Raw genomic sequence first — 11,765 nt, 5'->3', positions numbered from 1 at the left:
GCCGTTTGAGGACACCTCTGCTAGAAGACTATTCAAACACCTGCACAGAGCCCGCAGTTTTGTCATTGTCCCCTCTTGTCCGCCTCCTTACCCAAGCAAGCTCCTAGAAAGAAATCTACTCTTGCTGCCTCAGCTTTTCCTTGCCCCCATATCGCTCTTCTGTTCACGGCCAATCGAGCTCACACTCCACTGAAGCCAACAGTCTGGCAGAGGTCCCCAGAGACTAGTGTGACCATATGCCCTTGTTTACCCAAGGACATGTGTTGTTCTGCTGTAATTATTAACAGCACCTCTGTGCACTCTCAGGTGTGTCCTAGTTTGAAGATAAACTATTTGGTTTCTCTATCAGTGATCTCCTAGTTGCCAAATCCAAAAGATTCCTCTCTGTTCTTCTATGACTTGGCCACTCTGCAGTTTTTAGCTGTGTAAGTCACTGCCACAATAACGAAACTCTTCTCCTTTGGCGAGACTATTCTCTCCTGCATCACTATTCCATCAAAGCTTGCTTTGTGAGCTTCTCCTCTTTTCCATACCGCCTAAATGTCAGTGCACCCTAAAGTTTCATAATAGAGCCTTTTGTCACTTTATGTGATCACCTCAGGTATTCATCCGTTCCCGTGTTCTTAGGCACAACCCGATGACCCTGTAACTTTCTTTGTCTCTCCCACTAGCCAAGACTATTCTCCTAGACTTTTCCTTGTCCCATGTCTTTTCCTCCTGAGTGTCTCACAGGCATCACCATTGATGTTCTTCTTCTTTCTTCCAAGTCTGCTCTCCCCCCTCTTCACAAATCATGGTGAACAGTACTCATTCTGAATCCACATCTTAGTCATGGTCTCAGGCTTGATCAGCCATATGCTGGTCAAATTTCATATCTATGGGGATAAATGATTGTCTTTTTAAGCCACTGAGTTTAGGGTGATGTTTTTGTAGCAAAAGCTAACCAATGTCAAAGTTGGTTCTGGGAAAGGAGTGCTCTCATAAGAACTCATTATATGTACTATTGGCTTTAGGACTAGGTGGCAGGCAGGATTGAAGAAATTCTTAGAAGAAGCTGAAATAATGGTGATCTATTGTATGCGGTGGTAAATCGTTTGCTAAAACTATTACCTATGATGACTTGGAAGATAAACAGGTACTTAATGACCTTAAGAACTTGGGCAAGATAGTTTTGTAGAATGTTTAAAGAATGAGATGAGTACTTTTAGCTGCCGGTGAATAAAGATCTACCAGAAAGAACTGCCAGCTTGTATGAAAAGAAACCAAAACTTATCAAAATTTGTAGAGACTTCTGGACCCCTAACCTCCTACAAGAGAGGTAACAGTCTTGGAAAGCAACTTAGCCAATAAAATGGGCACATTTCTAAACTCCTCTTTGGAAATGGCCCCCAAAAATCCTAAAATGGGAAACCAAAATCCATGAAGAGAAAAGGACCCTGGTCTATTTAAGGCACATTCCCTACCTAGGGGAGGACCTGACATTTGCCAGACGAGACTTCAAAACTGTTGTAGGCCAGTGTTATGTGTCTTCTTTTCTTTCCTTTTTCTAATGGGAGGGTTTGCTGGGTCCCCATGTTCCTGTTTTCACCATTGTATGTTGGGCATGTATGGGGCAGATAACTTGTTTATTAGTTAATAAGAATTAAGAAGCTAAGAAGAGCCACATCTGAGCTTGATATAGATCACAAATCTTGGACTTTGAGCCTGATGCAATGACTTGATGAGATTTGAGGGGTACTGGGATGTTAGTGAGTGAATTTACATGGGAAAGGGATATGAATAATTCTGGCCAGATGAAAGAATATTACAAATTGAGTTACTGGCCCTAAGTCTTCACCCCTCCCACATCCATACCATTGTCATAGCCTAACTGGGGGAGGGGCGCACTTCCCTGCCATTGACTTTGGACCTATGTGACTTTGGCCAATGGAAATGGGTAGAGCAGATAACGTGCCCTCCTTAAGCCTACCCGTAAGAGGCTTTGAGTTTCTTCTTGCTGTCTCTCACCTCTGCCACATGCCATCTGTCTGGCTAGCTTGAAGAGAATGAGACACACACAAAGCAACACATCCAGACCACAGACATTCAGTGAAAAGGAGAGCTTTTCCAGCTGCCCAGCCGAGCTTAGCCAAGCCACAGCCAACCTTCGGATCTAAGAGAAGAAATTGTTGTTTTCAGACATTGAATTTTGGGGTGATTTGTTATACAGCATAGCCGTGGCTATAGCCATGGCTAATTCACTCACACTGTCATCATTCGTCACTCACCCCAACCCAATTCCCCCACTTCCTTACTTTAAAAACCAATTGCAATTGATCCCACAGCCCCTCCCCCCCCATATTCACTGTTCTTGTCTTGGTCCACATCTGCATCATCTCTCACCTGGCTCTTACAAAATTCTCCTTCCTTCACTTTTTTTTAACAAACCCTCCCCATTTCCATCGGGGCAATTTTTCCACAATGCATAACTCAGATCAGCCCATAGCTTAAAACCCTTTGGATTCTTCCCGTTACAGAGCAGGACGCACGCTCCTGAGAGCTTACGTGTCTAATTTATTCCACAGATTCTTTGTGTTTGCTGCAGGCCATATTTGAAACATATATTAAGGCACCTGGGTTGCTCAGTCGGTTAAGTGCCCGACTCTTGATTTCAGCTCAGGTCGTGATCTCAAGGTCGTGAGATTGAGCCCCTCGTCAGGCTCCACACTGAGTGTGGAGTCTGTTTTTTCTCTCTCCTCCTCTCTCTTCTCCTCTCCATCTCATTCTCTCTCTCAAAATAAATAAGTTAGCATTTGAAAAAATATATTTTAATATAAAGATTAGCACTGTTCTCTAGTTTGCTACTATTGCCTCTACTCTCTATTATATTACACTTGGCCACTTCACCTATTTACAGAACAACGCTTGTCCCTACAGGCAGTTATGGAAGTGTATTAGTGTCCCAGAGCAACCATAACAAAGTACCCACAAAGTAGGCGATTTAAAGTAATGGAGGGGCGCCTGGGTAGGCTCAGTCGGTTAAGAGACTGACTCTTGGTTTCAGCTCTGGTCATGATCTCATGGTTTGATGGGTGTGAGCTCCATATGGGGCTCTGCATGGGCAGTGTGGAGCCCACTGGGGATTCTCTCTCTCTCCCTTCTCTCAGCCCCTCCCCCACTTGCACTGTCTCTGTCTCAAAATAAAGAAACAGAAAGAAAGAAAGAAAGAAAGAAAGGAAGGAAGGAAGGAAGGAAGGAAGAAAGAAAGAAAGAAAGAAAGAAAGAAAGAAAGAAAGAAAGAAAAGAAAGAAAAGGAAGGAAGGAAGGAAGGAAGGAAGGAAGGAAGGAAGGAAGGAAGTTATGGAAATGTATTTCCTCATAGCTCTGGAAGCTAGAAGTCCAAAATCAAGGTGTCAGCAAGGCCATCTCCCTGTGAGACTCTCAGTAGTATCCTTCTCTACTTCTTTGTAGCTTCTGATGGTAAATGTCCGCGATCGGCAGGTCTCGGCTTACAGCTGCATCACTCCAGCCTTTGCCTCTGTCTTTACGTGGCATTTCCTTTTTCTCTAAGGACACTGGTCATATTAAATTAAGGCATGCCCTAATGACCTCATCTCGACTTGATTATATCTACAAAGACTGGGTTTCTAAATAGGATCACGTTCACAGTACTAGAGGTTAGAACTGCAACGAATCTTTTTGGGAAACACAATTTAACTCATAGTGGTAAGTAACTGGTTTGTAGAATGAAGGACAAGGTCTTTAGCATGTCATGTACAGACCTTTATTCATCTGGTCTCCCGCTACATCTTCATTTTAAACTGTAAAGTAGAACCATTCTTCTTGTTGATCCTGGATGGACAAAACCATTGTATACCTCAGTGCCTTTGCTTGTGCTGCTCTTTTTGCTTTGAAAGCCTTTTCTTCCTTCCCCAGTCCACCTGTGAATTTTTATCGCTCCTTTAAGATTTATTCAAATCTTAATATATCAGGCAAACAATTAGATTTCTCCTGTTCTTTTGGAGAAGTTAGTTGCTAATTCTGCTTTCAATCTTAACTCCAGAAGAGAGCTCAATGTGCTAAAGTTTCAGAGGGTCTTCAGAATTTTCTCTCATTGTCACTTTGTCCTTGCATTCTTCCCAGAACATAGAGTTGGACTTAGGTGAGTTCCACCAGATTTCTTTTGGAGAAAATTTCTCATTTACATGCCAAGAGTCTATTTTTATTTATGCTTTTGGTCAGCTGGTCAACCACAATATAGACTTCTCAGTCCTGTAGTATATTCTAGGGGTACTTTTTGTTATTAGAAAATATATCTTCTACCTTCCAAAAGAGTAATCTAATTAAAGAAATTGAACTCAGTGTAAACCAACCACAGTGTACTTTTATAAACAGATGTCTTTAACCCTAATCTCCCCAGGACCTGCCAACAAATCTAGGAACCATTTCCATCGCAACATTTTTTTTCTTTTTTTTTTAACTGAGGTATAATTAATACAATGTTGTATTAGTCTCAGAGGTACAATATAGTGATTCAACAATTCTATATATTACTCAGTGCTCATCATGATAAGCGTACACTTAATCCCCTTTATCCATTTCATTCTTCCCCCCAACTTACTTCCCCTCTGGTAACCACGAATTTGCTGTCTATATTTAAGAATCTGTTTTTTTGTTTGTTTGTTTGCCTCTTCTTTTTTTCTTTTTGTTTGTTTTATTTCTTAAGTTCCACATATGAGTGGAATCATATGGTGTTTGTCTTTCTCTGTATAGCTTAGTATTATACCCTCTAGGTTCATCCATATTGTTGCAAATGGCAAGATTTCATTCTTTTTTATGGCTGAGTAATATTCCAATATATATATATATATATATATATATATATATATATATACATATATATATATATATATGGTGGTGTGTGTGTGTATATATATATGGTGGTATATATATATATATACACACATATATACGGTATATATGTGTGTGTGTGTGTGTGTGTGTGTGTGTGTATGCCACATCTCTTATTCATTCATCTATCAATGGACTGTTTCCATATCTTAGATAATGTAAGTAATGCTGCTATAAACATGGGGGAGCATATACTTTTCAATTCAGTGTTTTCATTTTCTACGGGTAAATCCATTGAAATATTTCAGGAAGATGAAACACTATCAAAAGCGTCTGTTTACCCCATGACATAATTGTCAGGATTTCAAAAGATTAGGTAACTTCTGTCAGGTCCCTGTGCAGACCCACTTCTGTCAAAGTGTTTAATAAGTTCCTGTTTGTGTCAAATGTCTGAATCAGATCACTAAAAAATTACAGCTGAAAAGTTCTCAGAACTATTCTTTCACTAAGTGTGCAGATACAATCTACCTCCTTCTTAAAATGAGAAAAGGTAAAAAAGACTTTATTTTTTTTTAATTTTTTTTATTAGTTTTCTTTATAAGGTAAACAAGACTTTAATGAGTGACCTCTGTACAAAGACAAGGGCAGAGGGTGCCTGGGTGGCTCCGTTGGTTAAGTGGCTGACTCTTGATTTCACCTCAGGTCATGAGCTCACCGTTTGTGGGGTCAAGCCCGTGTCGGGTTCTGTGCTGATAGTGTGGAGCCTGCTTGAGATTCTCTCTCCCTCTCTCTCTGCTTCTCCACTGCTCTTCTCTTGTCTAAACCAGCCCCCTCACTTTAGAGACTGATGAAATGGAGGTCACCGGAGGTTGAATGGCATGCTTAAGATCACCTTCAAGTTAATAACTGAACAGGACTGAGACCCAAGTTCTTGTTTCTCTGTCCATTGCCAGTGTTGCCCTGTCCATGCAGCTCACGTACTTTCTAGCCCCTGAGTTCCTAGTCATAGGTTCATCTGGAAACATGACGAAGCATGCCCAACAAAATGCAAAGTTTTGGGAATTCTAGAGAAGAAATTCTCAAAGGACCTCAAAAGACTTGAGGTACCAATAGTGCTCTAAAGACATGCATTTCTCCTACCACTGGCCAAACTAGCTGGTCAGGAAAATACCTAGTCTTGTATTTTTCACCAGTGAAATGTAAAGCTAATGACTCCAGAAAGAAAAAAGTAATAATTTAAGAATTTATTCCTACAATTAGTCTCTTTTTATTTCCCCCCAGAATATGTAATAGTAGCCCTGTTTTATGTACTAAGAAACTTATATACATGATAATGAAGGATTAAACTCTTCCAGAAGATTCTACAAGATTCCAGAAGACTGTAACTTCTACAATTTCTAGGCCATACATTCGTTCTTTTTAATCGAAAACCTTCCATTTATAATGCTTCATGTTGCCAGGTGCTAGGGGCACAAAAATGAAAGAAAATACCTTCTTCATTCTCCAGAATCTTGTGGGGCAGAAATGGAAGAAAATATACCAACAACTACTGAACAGACTGTCTGAGGCCCTGATACAGATACTTTGATACTGCAGCACAAGGGAAAGTATGGTTTTATTGCTAGATTGCACAGATCCCCCAAAGCAGTGTTTGTTTGTTTGTTTGTTTGTTTGTTTGTTTGTTTGTTTTAATCTGGGTATTCAAAGAGGTACTCACTTATACAGGCAACCAAATCTTGCATACCGTGGTGGGGAGTTCATGAACCTCAAGTTACAGATAAATCCTTGTTCTGAATACCTAGAAAAGGCAAAGGCTGTGGCTTCTCTGTTGGTTTGTTTTGTTTTGTTTTCCTCTCCTCCCCCTGGTTAGGTGCCAGATAATGGCTAGAGCCACGTATTGACTAACTACTATTTTATCATTAAAATAAAAACCTGAGAATCATGTTACATAATCTCTTGCTTATTATTTTCAGGATACACTGATAGGAAAATGATTTAGGGTATTATATGTAGGCATCTGACTTTCTGGAACACCCTGTTTTAGTCAATCTGACCAGATCCTCACTGGTCACTATTCCAGTACAATCTAAAACCAACCCCAAGTCTAGATAACTCTTCCAGAAGATTCTAAGATTCTTAGCTAGTCTTCCAGTAGCCTCAAAGATTATTCTCCCTCATGCACACCTAGAAGGGAAATAAAATGAATTCATTTACAACAATATTAATTTAGAACTTACTGTGCACAAAGCTTTGTGCGAAGGGTATAGTAATGCATAAGACACAATCCCTTTATTACAGGGATATCTAGTCCTGAAAGGGAAACAGACCAATAAACCACATTACTAAAGTTGAATGAATAGATATAATGGGAAACAACATATAAGGAGCAGAGCTATATTAAGCAAGAAATTAGCCTCGGTTGAAATGATGGTCAATTTTCCCTAAATATGAGAAATTTCGTGAGTTAAATCTTGAAATGTTAACCTGAAGTTAAGCTATTATCTGGGCATATAGAACCTTATAGTGATTAAGAAAGAGTGGGCTCTACTCCCTGGGCCCAGATAGCTCGAATTTGAAGAAACTACTTAACCAAAAAAATAAGATAAAGTTAAAAAAAAGGGGGGGGGTGTGCCTGGGTGCCTCAGTCGGCTAAGCCTTGGACTCTGGGTTTTAGCTCAGGTCATGATCTCATGGTTTTGGGAGTTCGAGTCCCACATCAGGCTCTGTGCTGGAGAAATGGAGCCTGCTTGGTGTCCTCTCTCTCTCCCTCTCTCTCTGCTCCTCCCCCACTTGCGATGTCTCTGTCTCTCTCAAAATAAAGTACAAAAGAAAAAAAAAAGAAATTCTATGCCTCAATTTCCTCATCTAACAAATGAGGATAATAATAAAAATGCTCGAAATAACCACTGATCTCATTACATGTGGAATCTAAAACAAACAACCGCCACAAGAAAACAAACTCACAGATACAGAGAACAGATCGGCGGCTGCCAGAGGCAGGGGTGGGAGGTGGCAAAATGAGAGAAGCAGGTCGAAAGATACAAACTTCCAGTTATGAAATAAATCATAGGGATGTAATGTACAGCCTGGAGACTATAGTTAATAATACGGTATTGCATCTTTGCGAGTTGCACGTATGTAATAGATCTCACCACAAGAAGAAAATTTTAATTGTGTATGGTAACAGATGTTAACTAGACTTACTATGATCATTTTACAATGGATGCAGAGAGAAAATCATTGTTATACACCCCAAGTGAATATCATGTTATATATCAGTTATACTTGAATGAAAAAAAGTAACGAAAGTGTTTGGCATACCCAAATGAAAGGAGAAAATTTGTTCAGTTATCAAATAGTGGTTGGCTTGGTTTGTACAGACAAAATATCCGGATAGTTGGCTAAATGGTTAGATCCCATCCAAAGGTTGGCATTTACATACTTGGCCTTAATCTGATTGCACAGTCAGGGACCATGGGGCCTGTTTCAGATTCTATGTCTCCCTCTCTCTCTGCCCCTGCCCTGTTCATGCTCTGTCTCTCTCTGTCTCAAAAATAAATAAACTTTAAAAAAATAAATAAATAAAATAAAATAAAATGGCTTTTCTTTATTACTGACACTAAGATTGTCTTGTCTCAGTAACTGTACTATTCCGATATTTATTACTTATTCTGAGTGATATTATAATTCTGTACCCTATCACTCCACAAATTAGGAGAAACACACAACTTAAAAATAAAAGGGAATAGTAGTGTGGCACATTAGTTAAGGTAGAGAAGTGCATGAGATGTTATTCATAAAGAAACTCCCAAAAATTAGACCACAGAAGAAAACATTGAGTACTTTATCCACAAGTACGACTCAATTTTCAAAGATATTCAGGCATAATTTCCCAAATATTATTTCTCCTAGACTGAATTCATTCACAAAGTGTTTGATTTTTCAATGGCGTACTCAAATTACATCCATTTGAGTATTTAGTATTTGATCATTTCAAGATGGCAGTAAGTTTTTATATCAGTTTGGCAGTCACAAGAGACTTAATCGAAGTCACCAGAGAAATCTATGAAGTCATTTCTTAGTACATAAAAAGTACCAGCAAAGTCCATATGACATTCCTGGATAACTCCTTAATTTACCATACTGAAACGCTTCACAGTTTGATAAGATACAGATGATATTGACTCCTGAACAAATATACTAATGATAACTCAGATAAAAGAAGTTTAAAAAAACACTTTTATAATGTATCTTGAATAAATGAATCCAAGCATCATACACTTCATCTGCTTTAATATATATTGTCTTCTCCTTTTGAGGTCTCAAATGAAAAGTATTGGAACTCAGATCATAGATTGGAGAATAATTCCTTTGGAGGAATTTATACATTTATACGTGTACGTCTATACACTATAGATCTCACTCAGGAATAGTCACACGTCAAATAAAGTCGTTTGGAACATGATGTTTTTTATTCACTTGGTATAAATATTACAGGTGGAATGCACATTTTAAGAGAGTGGCCTGACCCCTTTTTCCCTTTTATGACAGACACATTGAAATCTACTTAAAAGTACGTAAAAGCAAATGCCCATTTGTAAACATTTATTGATTATCAGTGTGTTTCAGGATGGAAGGTGAACAAATCATACTTAAGGGCATCTCAAGAAATTTTCCCCAACCCGTCTTCAGTATTGTTGAGTCTTACTAATTTGGTTGATTCCCCCCACTCAGGGAAGTGGGAGATGAGAGTTCATATTTAATGGTTGGGCCTCATTCTAGAATTTGCCTGTATAAGGCTAGTGCAACTTGAGCTGCTTGCAAACATAGGTTCAAGGTCCCAACACTTGACCTTGCTGATTTTAGCAACATTCAAAAATTGTTTTGAATGGGTTTATATATATATATTTTTTTAATTTTTAATGTTTATTTATTTTTGAGAGACAAAGCACAAATGGGGAGGGGAAGAGAGAGAGGGAGACACAGAATCCAAAGCAGGCTCCAGGCACAGAGCCCGACGCGGGGCTCGGGCTCGTGAACCATGAGATCATGACCTGAGCCGAAGTTGGATGCTTAACCGACTGAGCCACCCAGATGCCCCTGAATGGGTTTATTCTTTTATCAAACGAAGCTACTCCTTTTCTGAAACAAAGACCTGAATTTACCACTTGCTGCAAGAAGGGCTATACGTACAAGTTACAGTCCCACTGAACAAAGCAAGCTGGTGATCTTATCTCAGGTTTTGGAATGCATGAAGTTGAAGGCTTGGGAAACCTTCAGAAATTGAATGTTTGGGGATTGGCTGATCTTGGACCATGAAAGTTTTGTTGATGGACGAAGGCTGTTCTGATCAGCTGACTTGCAGAGTAGGAGTACTGAAGGAAAGTTGTTGCAGATGAATTGGAAAGAGTTTAAGATCGATTTTGGAGGTCACTAATTCATAGCTTCGGACTATGACCAAAGAACACACAGCCTTTTTCTTTCTTGAATTTGGTGGATAAGAGTTCTTTAGTCTCACTACTGAAGTTTCACTTCAAATGTTACATGGTATTTATTTCCATAAGGGCCCTTTTTAATACCAAGATTTTTTGAAACATTTTTTTGGTATGGAAATATTCAAACACAACAAAAGTGAAAAGAGAAAGAAAGAGCAAATGGTGTGATGAGTCCCTGAGTACCTATCACCTAGTTTCAACAGGTGTCCACATTCTATCGTAGTTGGTTCATTTGAATCCATTCCCCAACTTTTTGTTGAAGTGTTCTAAATTAAATCCCAAATATGGTGCCATTCCCATGAATATTTCTGTATATACCTCTAACACTTGAAGATTTTAAAACTATAATTACACCGCCATTGTAATTCTCCACAAAATTGACAATTGTTCCTTAGTAATCAGCCAACGTTCACGTTTCCCGGTTTCCAAAATTGTCTTTTTACAGTTGGTTTGTTTAAATTAGAGTCCAAATAAGAATCACATTGCACTTGATTATGTCTCTTAACGTTTTAAAATCTATATAAGTTTCTCCTCCTTTTATTTATTTGTTGAAGAAATTGGATCATTTGTCCGAAAGGAACTTTCCTCATTCTCACTGTGTTATTTACCATGTTTTTCTACCCACCATAATTTTGCAAACTTGTGGTTAGATTTAAACACCTGGCCTTATTCGAAGTCAGTGTTTTGGACAAGAATATTCCATAGGTGGTTCTAGGTATTTCTTTTTTTTTCTTTTCTTTTTTAATTGAAGTGTAGTTAACATACAGTGTTATATTCTTTTCAGGTGTATCATAATAACTCAATGATTCTATACATTACCCAGTGCTCATCAGGTTAAGTGTCTTCTTAATCCCCTTCATCTATTTCACCGACCTCCCCTCTGGTAACCACCAATGTGTTTTCTGTATTTAAGAGTCTGTTTTTTGTCTCTTATTTTCTTTGTTTATTTGTTTCTTAGATTCCACATAAGAGAGAAATCATATGGCATTTGTCTTTTTCTGACTGACTTATTTCACTTAGTATTATACCCTCTAGGTCCATCTATGTTGTTGCAAATGGCAAAATCTCATTCTTTTTGATGGCTGAGTAATATTCCAATATATATATATATATATAATATATATATATATATATATATATATATATATATATATTATATATATGTTACACACACACACACACTATATCTTCTTTATCCATTTATGTGTCTACAGGCACTTGGGTTGTTTCCATATCTGCAATAAACATTGGTGCACATATCTTTTTGAATTAGTGCTTTTATTTTCTTTGGCTAAATACCCAGTAGTGGAATACTGGATCATAGGGTAATTCTAGCTTTAGCTTTTTGAGTTACCTCCACAAAATTTCCATAGTGGCTACACCACCTTGCATTCCCACCAACAGTGCGAGTCCACATCCTCACCAACTCTTGTTTCATGT

This window comes from Leopardus geoffroyi, chromosome B4 (assembly GCF_018350155.1).
Source record: "Leopardus geoffroyi isolate Oge1 chromosome B4, O.geoffroyi_Oge1_pat1.0, whole genome shotgun sequence".
In the NCBI taxonomy this organism is placed as follows: Eukaryota; Metazoa; Chordata; class Mammalia; order Carnivora; family Felidae; genus Leopardus; species Leopardus geoffroyi.
Note: the sequence above shows the minus strand (reverse complement) of the source record.